We start from the raw sequence: 14,101 nt of genomic DNA, 5'->3' as shown, positions 1-14,101 counted from the left end.
TGTAGGTACGGATTTCTGAATACGAACAGAATATAAATAGTAAAGTGCGTGTACGGTGTGTTATGTAGATTTCGCGGCTGTGAATGGTTTCTTTTGATTCTTTTGAGCTTGATTTTCAAAGATGCTTCGTTTTGATCAATGCGTTCAAAAAGTATAAATATCTTTATATATATTACAGACATTATTGAATAAAAAAGCGGCCAAGTGCGAGTCGGACTCGCCCATGAAGGGTTCCGTATTTAGGCGATTTATGACGTATAAAAAAAAAACTACTTACTAGATCTCGTTCAAACCAATTTTCGGTGGAAGTTTACATGGTAATGTACATCATATATTTTTTTTAGTTTTATCATTCTCTTTTTACCACTTTGGAAGTGTCTCTCGCGCAAACTATTCAGTTTAGAAAAAAATGATATTAGAAACCTCAATATCATTTTTGAAGACCTATCCATAGATACCCCACACGTATGGGTTTGATGAAAAAAAAATTTTGAGTTTCAGTTCGAAGTATGGGGAACCCCAAAAATTTATTGTTTTTTTTTCTATTTTTGTGTGAAAATCTTAATGCGGTTCACAGAATACATCTACTTACCAAGTTTCAACAGTATAGTTCTTATAGTTTCGGAGAAAAGTGGCTGTGACATACGCACGGACAGACAGACGGACAGACAGACGGACAGACAGACAGACATGACGAATCTATAAGGGTTCCGTTTTTTGCCATTTGGCTACGGAACCCTAAAAAGAATAACTTGTAGATTAATACAATTTTAGAGGTGAAATTTGTTTGATACAAGTTTTGACGCCAAAATTAAATAATAGGTAACTAACAGTCGTTTAATAAATACGAACTCTTTCTTCTATTAAAAACAAACAGAGCGTAAAATTCCTTACTTATGATAAGCAGACAATTCTGGTTTGGAACAAATCAAATTATTGTATCAACTGTTTTGATTTGTGACTTTAAGTGGATAGTCACACTACTATTTACACATTATAGATGTCATACACTAAATACTGAGTGAAAAGTGTATATGACATTTATTTCAGTTTCCAATCCTGATTGTCCTCTGTGAAAGTCCTCTATCATACAAAGTTCGCGTGTCAATTTTCCCACGTCAATGCCAATATGGTGCCAATGGCTCATTAACATTTCGGCTGGCACTCGATGTCTGAGCTGACGCCGGCACAATGCGCAAGGGCTCTCCGTCTTAACGAACCTATTCTGCGGGTTTCTCACGTGAATTGTCAGGGATAACGGTAAGGTGCACTTGATTGAAGATTTCGCGATTGATCTTCGGTATTTGTTATTTTACCCGTGTTGTGTGACTGAGGCGAGCTTGCTTGACCTGAGGATCCTTTGGGCAACGATAACCATCAATCATTTATTTAGTAAAAGGTATTTCGATTGCAATGATTACTTGCATATTAACAAGAGATACGGAATTGATAAAATATATAATGTTTCTTTTCTATTTTCGATTATTATGTATATTGAAGCTTAGCTTCATTTTTTATTAAATCTTGTCAAAGTCATAGATTCCGTCAGTACTAAAATTTTGTCTAACTGGCTATTATAATCCTTTCGTCTCCTAAATTATCGATCGACCAATTGCACCCTTTATCATTGTACGTGTACGACCAATAAATATTACTAATTATGTATATGTATTACAATATTGTATTTTTATACGACACGGTATATATTTTTAAAAATTTAATACAAGTTACAGTATAACTAAAAAACACGAACACGACGTGAAACAAAAAGATTTCAATCATGAAATGGCAATTTGAAATGTAACTTTTATTCCAGAGGTTACAAAAGGGGTGAACTACAAAGTAAGGAGTAGACATTATCAAAGCATTTGACTTTAACAACAACTAACCCAACATTATCTCCCTAGAGCGTTACAATCGTAACCGCTGAACCTGTTAGGCCATCATGATGAAATCACAACATTCCACTTAACTAGTTAACAATAATTGAAAACGCGGGTAATTGCAATCTGTGCAAAGATACCGCTTGCAAAACCTTGTTAACAGTATCGGAGTAATTAATCAATACAAATAAATAAATTTTATCACTGTTTACTGATTTCGAGGAAGTATTTTGCTGACCTTACCACGTAATCGGGTGGGTTTAATTATTCCATACATTGGCATTTCAAGGAGTAATTTACTCCTTGAAATAGGTAATTCTAAAGTTACTTTAAAAGTAACTTTAGAATTACCTATATGTCGTTCAATGAGTAACATTTCTCAATTATACGCTCCAAACCTAGTATTAAATAAAATTTCGAAGAAGATACGTAGATATGTATTTCTACCCAATTTATACATCTATCATTTTAGCGAATTTTACAGCATAATTTGTAAATCGAACTTATTTGCTGTGTTCTACCGCTCTAAGACCGCGCTAACCTTACAGAAAAGGTATAGCATCTCTCATTCTGTGATTTTCTATTCTAATATTATCTGTTATGTGGAATAAAGTTATATTTAACTGTCACGCATGTTTTAATGTTTAACGGTGTTGATTACTTAGTGGTTATTACTTCAATATTATAGGTATATGAACTGTCTATCACTAAAGAGCATATAACTTACCTTACCTTTGAATTTATATTCGTTATCTTTCCATTTTGCGCTGAAAAATACGAGATATAACTCTTTACTATACAGGACTCGACCCGGCAGCCTCCATTACAATTGCAGAACCCCTTAATCACGAGCAGACTGAATTGTATAGGTATAATTAGCGAAATTAACCAACCTTATTTAATCAATACGCCTACACGGTTATTTCTACACAGCAGATCTTCAAAACGAAACTAATTAACTGATCCCGAGGAAGGTACACAGATTTTAAACAATAAGGAAATATGAAACATACAAAATCTACTTTATGTTAAATTCAGGAGGCGTATTTTGATTGTAATAACAAGGGAAGAATTTGATCTGGATTTGTACTGATATATAGCCAGAGTGACATTTTTGCAACTAGAAACGTCCATTTCGACACTGACAGATCATATCATATCCATGACAAATTCATAACTCGCTATTACATTAAGAACGCAATATGCCTCCAGTACTATTGCCGGTAGGTATTTCGTATGTTTTCCTACTGTATTAGTATTTGAACTTATTTTGTGTTACTGCAGAAGAGCATTGAGAGTAACTTATGCCACTACTTACGAGTATGACACAAATGCACTAATCCTCTATTTATAAAAAGGTATCGTTTTAATATGTGATAATATATAGTTTTATTTCACTTAAAGTAATGAATCGCGATAGAAAATCGTAACAAACTTCTATCGGCCTCGGACCCTTAACTCGAGTTATTACGTGTTTTGCCCTTGACTCGATATAAAATCCGTTTCCAACAAATTGACTTTAGACGAACCCTCACGTAACCTTGTTTGCCGTAAACTGTTTACTGTGTTCAAAGTAAGGCAAGGATTAATGTGATTACACGCGAGACAACCGACGCGGAGCCGCAAAATACACTGAAATATAGCGATTCTAGCGTTACAGGCGGAATTAAGGACAATACTTTACACCGTACCGTGCCCGATACGGAAGTCGTCCGGCGTTCGGTCATCTGAAATCTTAAGCCTGAAGCAACACGGCGATAACGTCATAAATCACTGAACGTACATTATGACACCAAAAATCGCTCGTACTTGCCCATAGATTTATTGGCGCAAACGAGACACACGCGAGAATGATGACAAAATGACGTCATTTAGATATCGCTTTGATGTTTAAATTTAAGGTTGAATTTGCCTCACGTAGTTCTAAGTATTTGTAAAAATACATATTTCGACGATCTACTAGGAAGCTGGGACATCCATCAAAATCGCAAATGACAAATTCTGAAACACCGCTCTCAGATGTAGTTTTACTACGAAAGGTTTGAAGCGCCCCGGCTTAAACGACTAAACCGTAGAGGTGTATACTGTAGAGTACACAGATGCGTGTTGACTCAAGAAGCCCGAGCCGTATTGCATACGCGTCTGTTCGACCTTTGCTTGCTCAAGGCCCCGGCACGGTTCAGGTTCGCTGCGGTGTAGCCAGAGTGATCCCTTAGTCTGCAATCTGCGGAAATCTAGCTTAGCTAACGGTAACGCGACAATACAGCTTGTGTTACGGCTTAGATGCCGAGTTTACAGCTTGTACGATTGGCTTGTAAAACCCAGAGATTTTATACAGCTATAAATTCAATACAATTTCAGGTTACGGATCAATTTCGATAACCTCCGAAGATTTTCAGGGTGTTTTTTGATTGGATTAACAACGGAACATCCCGAGTGTAGCCAATGTGTGCTTAACGCAAATACATACCTAAGCAACTTAAATTAAAATGGAATGATGTGTTGAGTGTGTCTTATAACACCACCCTTTTACTTTAAAGGTAGCCGGTGGTACTAAAAAAGTTCATAAGGTGCTAGATTTGTTTGTTGTTATTTGATTTGATTTGTGTATTTGCTCTGGGGAAACCCTGTTTGATAAAATATACCGGATAAATACTTTAAAATACTAGTATGACCCTGATAGTTGATAGCGTTTTAACTAAAGTGAAGTTAGTTATTTTTATATTATACCCTACTGATAAAATATGTTAGTCGGTTAGGAAAAACGTACTTTACTGGCTTATTCAGCAAGCATATTGTACACATATATACACGAGTAAATCTACGCCGGCTCTTCACAAATCCAATCAGATTACCCTCATCACCTCCCTTGGTATCCCCAAATATCGAATATGATATATTAACAAATACTCGTGAGACCGGCTAAAACCTTTTAAGAGGGTAAAGCGTGTTTACATGTTTGTTCTCGCCACTGGTGGCTAATGGCGGGTTGTTCTTGGTATGCTTGGCTCTTAGCTAATCGGTTCGGTTTGTTGGGCCAAGGCTGTTCTGTTGAGACAGGTAAGTGCTGGGATGGTTCTGACGTGACTATTATATATAGGTGCAAACAAGGATTTTTTGTTATGTTAGTCAATAGTTAACTCCAGAGTACCTATCTTATTCAGATCAAAACAATATGGTTTCATGTAATATGTACTTTGGAGACGATAAGCGGCTTAGGTTAAAATAGCTTTTGGTACATGTACGTGATATATCTGATGTTTTAACCAGTTATTAATTATACATTTAACGATCTTGTTTGATTTCTGTTAGAGTTTTGTTGTCCTGTGTTGTGGGTTATTTTAACTTATTTTGTAAAGCACAAAGTGTCGTTATCCTAATTAATTTTAATTTAGTCCTGCCTAAACCTTTCCCTTACCTAATCTAAAAGGGTTCAAAGACTATAGGTAAAATTATACCTTATTTTCTAGAAAATGAGGAGACATAATAAATTATGTATTATATATGTATAAAACTGTGGCATAAAATGACAAATTGCAGTACTTAATAAAAGATTTGTAAGTGTTAAAGATATAACCTTACCTACCTTAGTATTATTTTTGCGTACATGACAAGTACTGTCTAAGCGCCACTTGCACCATCCCACTAACCCGGGGTTAACCGGTTAAACCGTTAACCCAGTGTCAAATTGTACTGGTAACCATGGTAACTACAGATTTATCCGGTTAACCCCGGGTTAATGAATGGAGCAAGTGGCCCTAAGAGGACAAGACCGAGTTAATATTGACAGAGTACACTGACTCACAAATTAATACTTTAGTAATGCGCGCGCACGTTCTAACGCACTTAGAAAAATTAACGGTGCTAAATGACTTTAAAATTCTAACTTGGAAATGGATGGCTTAGTTAGTGTTAGTTTAGTTGCAGTAGGTGATGTACTTTTGTTTTTGAACTTGGACGGAAGAAAAAGTTTACCAAGTGTGTGTTTTACTACCTAATTCATATGAAATATACGGTTTAAAAAAATTAAAATATATGTATAAAAAAATATACCTAGATATTTTTTTTAACTACAACAGCCTGTATATGATATATATAAAACACTCTCAAATTATAAATACTATAATATAAATAAACTCTAAATATACTTACTCTAATGCTTTGTTTAAGGGTTAGTGTACTAAAGTAAACTAGGGTATAAAAACTCGCATTGTCATAAAAACAAATCACGTTTTATATGCAAATGTTCTCCATATCCATGCTAATATTGGTCGACATAATAAGCGTTATGACATGACTTATCATGCTACTCACAGAAAATCCTAAATAATCTCAACTGCCCTACTAACCCGGATTCATAATTGAAAAATATCTCATATCCGCAACACAGGGCTATAAAGAAATAACAACATAACCCAATTTAGTTAGCCAACGACCTTCCCATGAAAACTTGCAAAAACATCCCATAACCCCCTTCTGTTGCGAGAGAGAGAAAAATCTAGGGTGAGCATTGTGACACAGAATACATCAGATTCATCACTTTAAATTGCAAACGCATTGAGATCAGTTCAACAGGAAAGTGTTGCTTTGTTTTTCATTTCATAGATAAGTAGCATGTTTTTCTTCATCTTTATCAAGATTAACTTAATCTTACCTAAATAAATGCAAAAACAGTAGGTTATTCTCATCTACCTACTTAAAAAGAAGATAAAATAATCTTCACATATAGGTACAACATCACACATACAATCAACACTAACTTTTCTAAAGGGGCCCACTGATTAACAGTCCGCCGGACGATATCGTCCTGTCAGTTAGAACAAAAAGTTGACGGTTCCGAACAACTGACAGGCCGATATCGTCCGGCGGACTGTTAATCAGTGGATCCCTTAAGTAAAACTTTTAGTAAATTTATTTGGGTTTAAAATGAAAACACAGAATTTATTATTCCAGCTTTTGTTTGACTCATAGAGCACGCTGATATCCGCTACGCGCGTAACACAAGTAGGTACGTTCGCATTGCCGTTACATAGCTTGGCATTGCCAAACATTTGCCAAGAGGCATCTCGAGTGCCAAGCTTCGGTATCTGTTACCAATGGCACGCCTCTTCGCGTGCCTAAAATTCACCCCCGTTCCTAGGAGGCAAGACTTGGCAACAATTCCCGACTCGCATATTGAGTTCACCGTTTTGTTTGAGTGAAGATAAGTTTCGTTCCAAATATATTGGAGTTTTTGCATTCTGTTTCCAAATTTGAATACGTTGGATATTGCAGCGGATTCTTAGGTTCTCTATTCGAATTGCATAATGTTACATTGAGTGATTTATTGTATTTATACAGGCGGAGTTAAATTACGATAGCTATAAGATCTAACCTCAATTAATACTGAAACGTCTACTCGGATGGCGAGTCACGTAAACATTCTAGACTAACGGATGGCAGGCCTACACTCACGAAGTCAATATCTAAGTCAGAACGGCGCAACTAGGCGGCGTTAGTGCAAGGACGTAAGTGTAAAATTTCGTTTACACTTTAACAATGAGCAATAGCAAATGTTGGATGAATATCAGATGCTGCAGGTTGCTTCGGGAAAATGTGAAAGATGACTAAAGTTATTACAAATGAAGAAATTTTATCTGTAAGTAGGTACTGTAAGTTCATTACGCGTAGTAATTGATTATGAAATATACTTACTACTACTGTTCATAACTATAAAGTAGCTAGCACAGACTATAATAGTTATTTTCGATACAAGTGCGAAAAAGAGGAAATTCGAAACGAGTGGCGATAAATTAAAACACGACCGAAGGGAGTGTTTTAAATCGACACGAGTTGCGAATTACCTATTCGCACGTGTATCGAACAACGTTTTACAGTACATATGGCACTTTAAAGTTTCGACATACACACGAAAAGTGCCATTTTACGCACTAGTGCGGAAAAGTAGCCCCATATGTACTGTAAATGTTATTTAATTAGCTGTATTCCCTATATTTTAAATTATTAACTTTAGATATAATTATTAAATTCAACATTCAATACATTCTCAAAGAGAAACTCACAAGATATTTTAGTATATTAACAACTTAGTCAAAGCGTTTGTAACATACAACATTAATAAGTCGAAACAGCGACTTAGGACATTTTCCCATGGGGCGAAGAGCTAAAAACTGTAGCGACTTAATTAAGATCTCAAACGACGCCAATTTACAAGGAATCTACGTGCCTGCAGACTTAAGAAGCTATTAGAAGAGATCGCGATTCAAATATGGCACGCTGGAGAAAAGTTATTAGTGTGGGTAGAGTAGGCAATTAGTTATGATGTGGTCGTGTAGATATTTAATTAAAATTTAATATAGATCATGAACAATTTACATAGTCAACTAATAAAAATAAACGACCGCAGAATGTGATTTACATTTATTTCGCTGATTTCGAAGGTACGATTGAAAATTACCCAATTCAGTTTGCTGAAGGTAAACATAATAGCAAAATTCAGAAACTTTTAGAAACTTTCTTAATCTCGACGATTCTGAACAAGATGTTAGTAACCGATAGATAGCAATTTCAAGCATATTTCACGACGCTCCGATATTCGTACCAAAGTTTTCAAGTCAAATGCAATAATTACACGTACGTGGTTTGATTCCGATTTCAAATTCGGTAGGTATTAGAATCGTGAGCGCATCAGGAAATGCAATTTGAATGCATCTCGTTACTGTTCGGGAATAGTTGCTCACTGACTCTGTAATGCGACCCGGTTTGCGAACCGAATTCTGTTACGACAAAAAGCCTTATGTTATTATGAATATCTTATGCAGATACGGCGTTTTCGTTTAGTGGTATTACTGTGCTCCTCTATAAAATGACTTATTGTATTAGGAGAGGCTGAGAGTTACGACCTTTACTTAAGTTTAAGTAGGGTTTTAATGTTAGGTATATTAAGATGGTTCTGGCACGGAGTAGTTGAGGCTTCGCTTTGGCAGGCGTGACACGATTGTGATGTCAAATGTAGGTATGGATAAAAATTACTGTTATCTAACTTTCGGATGCAATGCCTTCATAACTTTTAATTGCTGCATGTAAGTTTTGGTTTTTGGTCTGAGGCATCTGTTTGTCATAAAGACCTATCTATACATTCTTAAGCACGAGGAATGTATTTATGTTGTCAATAAAACTCGGCGCGCGGGGAGTCCTGAACATAAACACGAATGGAAATAGCTCCTTCAGCTAGCGTGGTTTTTGTACGTTCATGCACTAGGCACTCTAGCAGGCGTGTCTCACTCCGCGATTTCGTCGCTTTGCTACAGGTAGCTAAAAGTACATCCGTTCCGGCCCCAATTTTGGGGAAAGCCATAAGCCGCGCGTGGCGCTGTCGCCACCTAGCGGCCACATCTGTGCTGATCGTAAGAGACGCGTTTTGTTAGAGAGTGAGTCTTCTGTACTTAGAACTATTATTTAGTCTGTGACTCTAGGCAGTAACATACATGTATCGAATAATACTACGTTATGCGGCGAAGGTGTTTTAGGACGAGCTATATGCAGCTGCATTGAAAATATATTTTTTATTGACAGAACATTATTTACACACTTTTACTGAGGCTTATGCTGTAGAGCAGAGTCCCTTACATAATAATATATTCTCATTTTTCGCGATCTTACAGAAACTACCCTCGCTACTGTTTGGATATTGTATAGAAGGAAAACCTTACATATATTGTTTAGTATGAATATCATACACCAAGCATGTCTACTACTCGTAATTCAGTAGAGATATTGCCCAATAGTTGGCCAATAGGCAATGGATATTTCTCACCGATTGCTGTATAAGGCATCAAACACGGCGATTGAGGTCAAGTGATGATTTGAAGCTCAGATGATGACACGGAGAACATAAGTGCTTTCGATTGTATGGTTTATAATGATATTATAATCATGAGATTGACGTGAAAGTAAAATGAAATAAAAGTTTCGATGACTTAAAAGGTGAATGAATGTGGAATGGGAACATGATAATGTAAAATCCAATTAGAATCGCTAAATAAATATACATATAGATATATTTTTAGACAGTTTGCAGCATAAATAAAATAAACATAAATCACATTCCTAAATTAGATATTGTTAAAATTGACTGAACGCACTAAAATATCAAAAATATTACTCATAACCGTGACACCTATTTTGCAACACTTATTTATAAGTAACATAATGAATTGACAGTCCACTTAACAAAGACAGTGACAGAGAAAATAAAATAGTGTTCGCTTTATGAATAAATGGAGAATATGGTAACAAGATTGCGAGTAGGGATGTTGCTGAGAGCTATTCAACGAATAAGTATTGAATAATCGAATAAGGGACGTTCAATAACAGAAAACCCAGCGACTCATAAGAGGTCGCTTTTGGGAAAGTACTCTAAATAGCGGTCGAATTTTATTTACAACGTTAAAGATACACAAAGCGAAAATATAAATCCAATAAAATACTTAACAAAAACAGGAGCAAACATTTACACTTTAGGCTGTACTGCTCAAACAAGTTGTTTAATTTGTTCAGCGACTTTTTAAAATATGTAACTTTCATCGTTTGAGGAGTACAATCTATTTGCTCGTGTTATAAGCCACACCAGGTATACCAAAAGTTATTACCTGATACATAAATGAATAACGATTGAAACAATAATAAAACACCACCTACAAATAATCCATCTCAATTAGGTCAAATCATATTCGTCTATATTCATATTCATTAAGACTACACCACTAGTTCTGACAAATGAAAAAGCACGACATGCAATATTTATAGAGGGAGAGATGAAAATTGGCGCCCCTAGCCATGTTTTAGTTAGCTTTTAAATTATTATGCACTTTGAACAATTCTTGGGGCAAATTGGCTGAACCACGATAATTGCCGTTGGTGCTATTGGATGCAAATTGATGGTTCTGATTGAGGAAGTGGCGCGGCTAGTATTCTAGAATGGTAGTTAGGTAGGTAATGGTCAGCACATAATGGAAAACCGATACTCGAGCTAGATGTATTATGACATCTTCAATCGCATGCTAGGCAATATCCAGTTTAATAATATCTACCTACGTGTGTGACGGAGTTAAAGAACATGCTGTATTTTTTATTGTTAAATGCAAAAGGACTATCCATCGTCAATAACGGTCGTTACAGATAATAATAATAATAATATAATAATAAATATTATAGGGACATTCTTACACAAATTGACTAAGCCCCACGGTAAGCTCAAGAAGGCTTGTATTGTGGGTACTCAGACAACGATATATATAATATATATAAATACTTATATACATAGAAAACAACCATGACTCAGGAACAAATATCTGTATCATCATACAAATAAATGCCCTTACCAGGATTCGAACCCGGGACCATCGGCTTCACAGGCAGGGTCACTACCCACTAGGCCAGACCGGTCGTCAAACAGATACTTTGTTGTTGCCTGTATAAGTGTATAATACTGATATCTATGCGATTAAATGTTTGTTTCTCGTCGGTGGCAAATAGGAGTACGCCCGTCTTGTTGGTATGCATTAACTAACCAAATAGATGAGTCCTTCTTCTGAGATGTCACATACCAACCCTTTGGAAACTTTTTTGAAATTAACAATATGGAAAGCAAATAAGTAAACGTGATCTAAACATGAACTTCCGCTCAAATTTAAATACATTATTCTAGCAGATACTTAAATATTAAAATAATAAATATACAAATTACTAAATAAAACATAAGTAATCATGATTGTCATGTACAACATACAATAAGACTTAGCATCGCAAATGAACGATTTAAACATGTAAATGAACTCAGCATTATTTTTAACTGTCACCAAAGCATTTGCCACGGGTTTTGTCGCAGCTATATCAAAGACTTGGCTCGTTTTTTTCGCGGCACGAGACAGACACAAATAATGTCTGAGCAAAAGTTGACTTGTGTTCGCTTAGTACTATTCATATTCTTGAATTTATGTGCAAAGATATAAAGTCGGCGCTTCAAATGACATTTACTTACTGTAATTTAATTTTACTTTTATTTAGGTTACAATAATTTGATTAGCAATACGACATAAGTGATAATCTTTTTAATTTATGTCACTTTCAGTTTTTTTTTCCTTTCAGTATAACTTTGAAATTGAAAGAAAATGATAAGTAATAAAATTATTTCACCTACTTGACAAAAATGAGATCTTTACTTCATAAATGAAAGGAACGGTAAATTTCAATTACCGAAATTTCCTATCAATTAACTATTTTGAAAGAAACTCCAATCATGAAATATCCGAACATGCACCAATACCTATATCCTTCAAACCAGAACGATAATAAATAAAATGACCCTACAATTTGGGGTACTTACTTATCGAAAGGGTTAGTACCCTTGTAAATCCATTTATCCTTCGGCCCCTTACCTTCAAATTATTGGGTATTCTATGCAAAATTGCGGGTAGAAATAACTTTTAAATCTGTACTAAAATGTCCTGAATCGAAGCTATTCATTCAATAAGCAAGGATATTTTTCCTAACGATTTCGGTAACTTTCCTGTTAAGCCATATCTTGACAAAGGGGAGGTAGTAAACAAGAACTGTGTAAGTACTCTGAATAGGTAATTTACTAATAGCGACTTTACATCAAATAAATCATCCGAAAATGACGTCGTCATAACTACGATAGTAATTAATGCTCCCTCGTTTTAGGACCGAAACTTATTGAGCTGTTTGCTGATTTCCCCCTTTTCAAAGTTCTAGCAAATTAATGTGCAAGTTCAGTAAAACTTAGGGATATATATCTGCATTTCATTATTAATTGAGAACTTCACCCTTCTGGTAGGTAAGTACCTATTCATTTCCAGTTTAGGAAGAAATATATAACTAAGCTGTATTTAAATCAACCTCGCTTTCATTATGTACGTAATTTCCTCTATATCATTTTAATTTATCTTTGTGTCTCACCTGTTCCATTCCAGTAGGTACCTACTTACCAAATTTCTATCCAAATTACAAGAAAAAAAGGTTTATTTTGCGCACAAACAGGCAGATTGATTAATACTGCCATAGATCAATTGACCATAAAGGAGTTTATTGGTAACTTTCATTCCGTGGTTAACATCAAACAATTCAACTCGGCACGGAAGTTCACGCTTTATTTACAATCCCCCAAATATTGTCTTCATAGTTCACTCATTCCTAACCTCCATTTCCTCTCTAAACAAACAAACGTGGAACCACTGTCTTTTCTCACTTTTTTATCACTCAAATCTCGCGCTCACGCCGTCGGAAACCCGTACGTGCGTGAAAACGTCAGTTCATTACAGGCGATGTGGTCTGGTGTCGTAATACCGGGCTTTGAACTTACTCTTTTTGTCCCCTGTATTTGGTTAAAAGGCGGTTTTTGTGTCTTAATAGGTGTTTGATGGCTTCGAGATGTTTATATAAAATTATTTCAAAACGTAGATGGCTTTATCCACGTGATAGAATAAGCGTCACTTTTTAACACCGCACGATTGGTGTAAGTGACAGAAACTGTCATTAACACGGTGTCACATAGACAAGATCGACCGACCATCATATCCGTAGATGAGACACACTGACTTAATATAAAAGAAATAGACACACAAAGCAGAACAAAAACGTCAATAAATGTGGATCCCAATGACGTTTCGCACCATTTGCATTGATGATAAAAACGCTTACGTAAATTTTGAGTCAAGATAAATGTTTCGCACAGAAAAGAGCTTAATGTCGTAAGAATTAAGTGTCAAATTTGCAAACATAAGTACCAACACTGTTAAAAAATTTAGTCCGATGGCACTAAACGTAACGTATTTACGTCAAACAACGTCAAACGAGAATAATGAACGAATGGAGTCACTTTGGTACACTTTAATATGTATTACTGTACAGGAAAACCAATTGAAGTAATAAATAAAACAAATTTAATTTAATCGGGAGCTCAAATAAAATTAATTCGTGGTTCAAATTCAAACAAATTAAATTTTTAATTCGTAAGTATACGTCTTTAAATACTAATTTCCTTGAAATAAATTCTACTTATTAAATAACTGTGTATTTAAGATCTACATTTACTCATAACACGGGTGCACGGGGACATTTAGATACTGATTGGATTTTTTTTATAAAGTCTACCTATACTTTATAAAAAAAATCCTGTGGTTGTCACTGTGTTCAGA

General features: G+C 35.3%; 1 protein-coding gene across 1 annotated transcript in view; it reads right to left on the bottom strand.

The window, feature by feature from the left end:
• LOC134655708 (uncharacterized) overlaps positions 1-14,101 on the bottom strand; it is a 132,049-nt gene that overhangs the window by 40,570 nt on the left and 77,378 nt on the right. The window lies entirely within an intron of this gene.

Source organism: Cydia amplana, chromosome 17, assembly GCF_948474715.1.
Source record: "Cydia amplana chromosome 17, ilCydAmpl1.1, whole genome shotgun sequence".
In the NCBI taxonomy this organism is placed as follows: domain Eukaryota; kingdom Metazoa; phylum Arthropoda; class Insecta; order Lepidoptera; family Tortricidae; genus Cydia; species Cydia amplana.
Note: the sequence above shows the minus strand (reverse complement) of the source record. Positions and strands in the feature narration are given on the sequence as shown.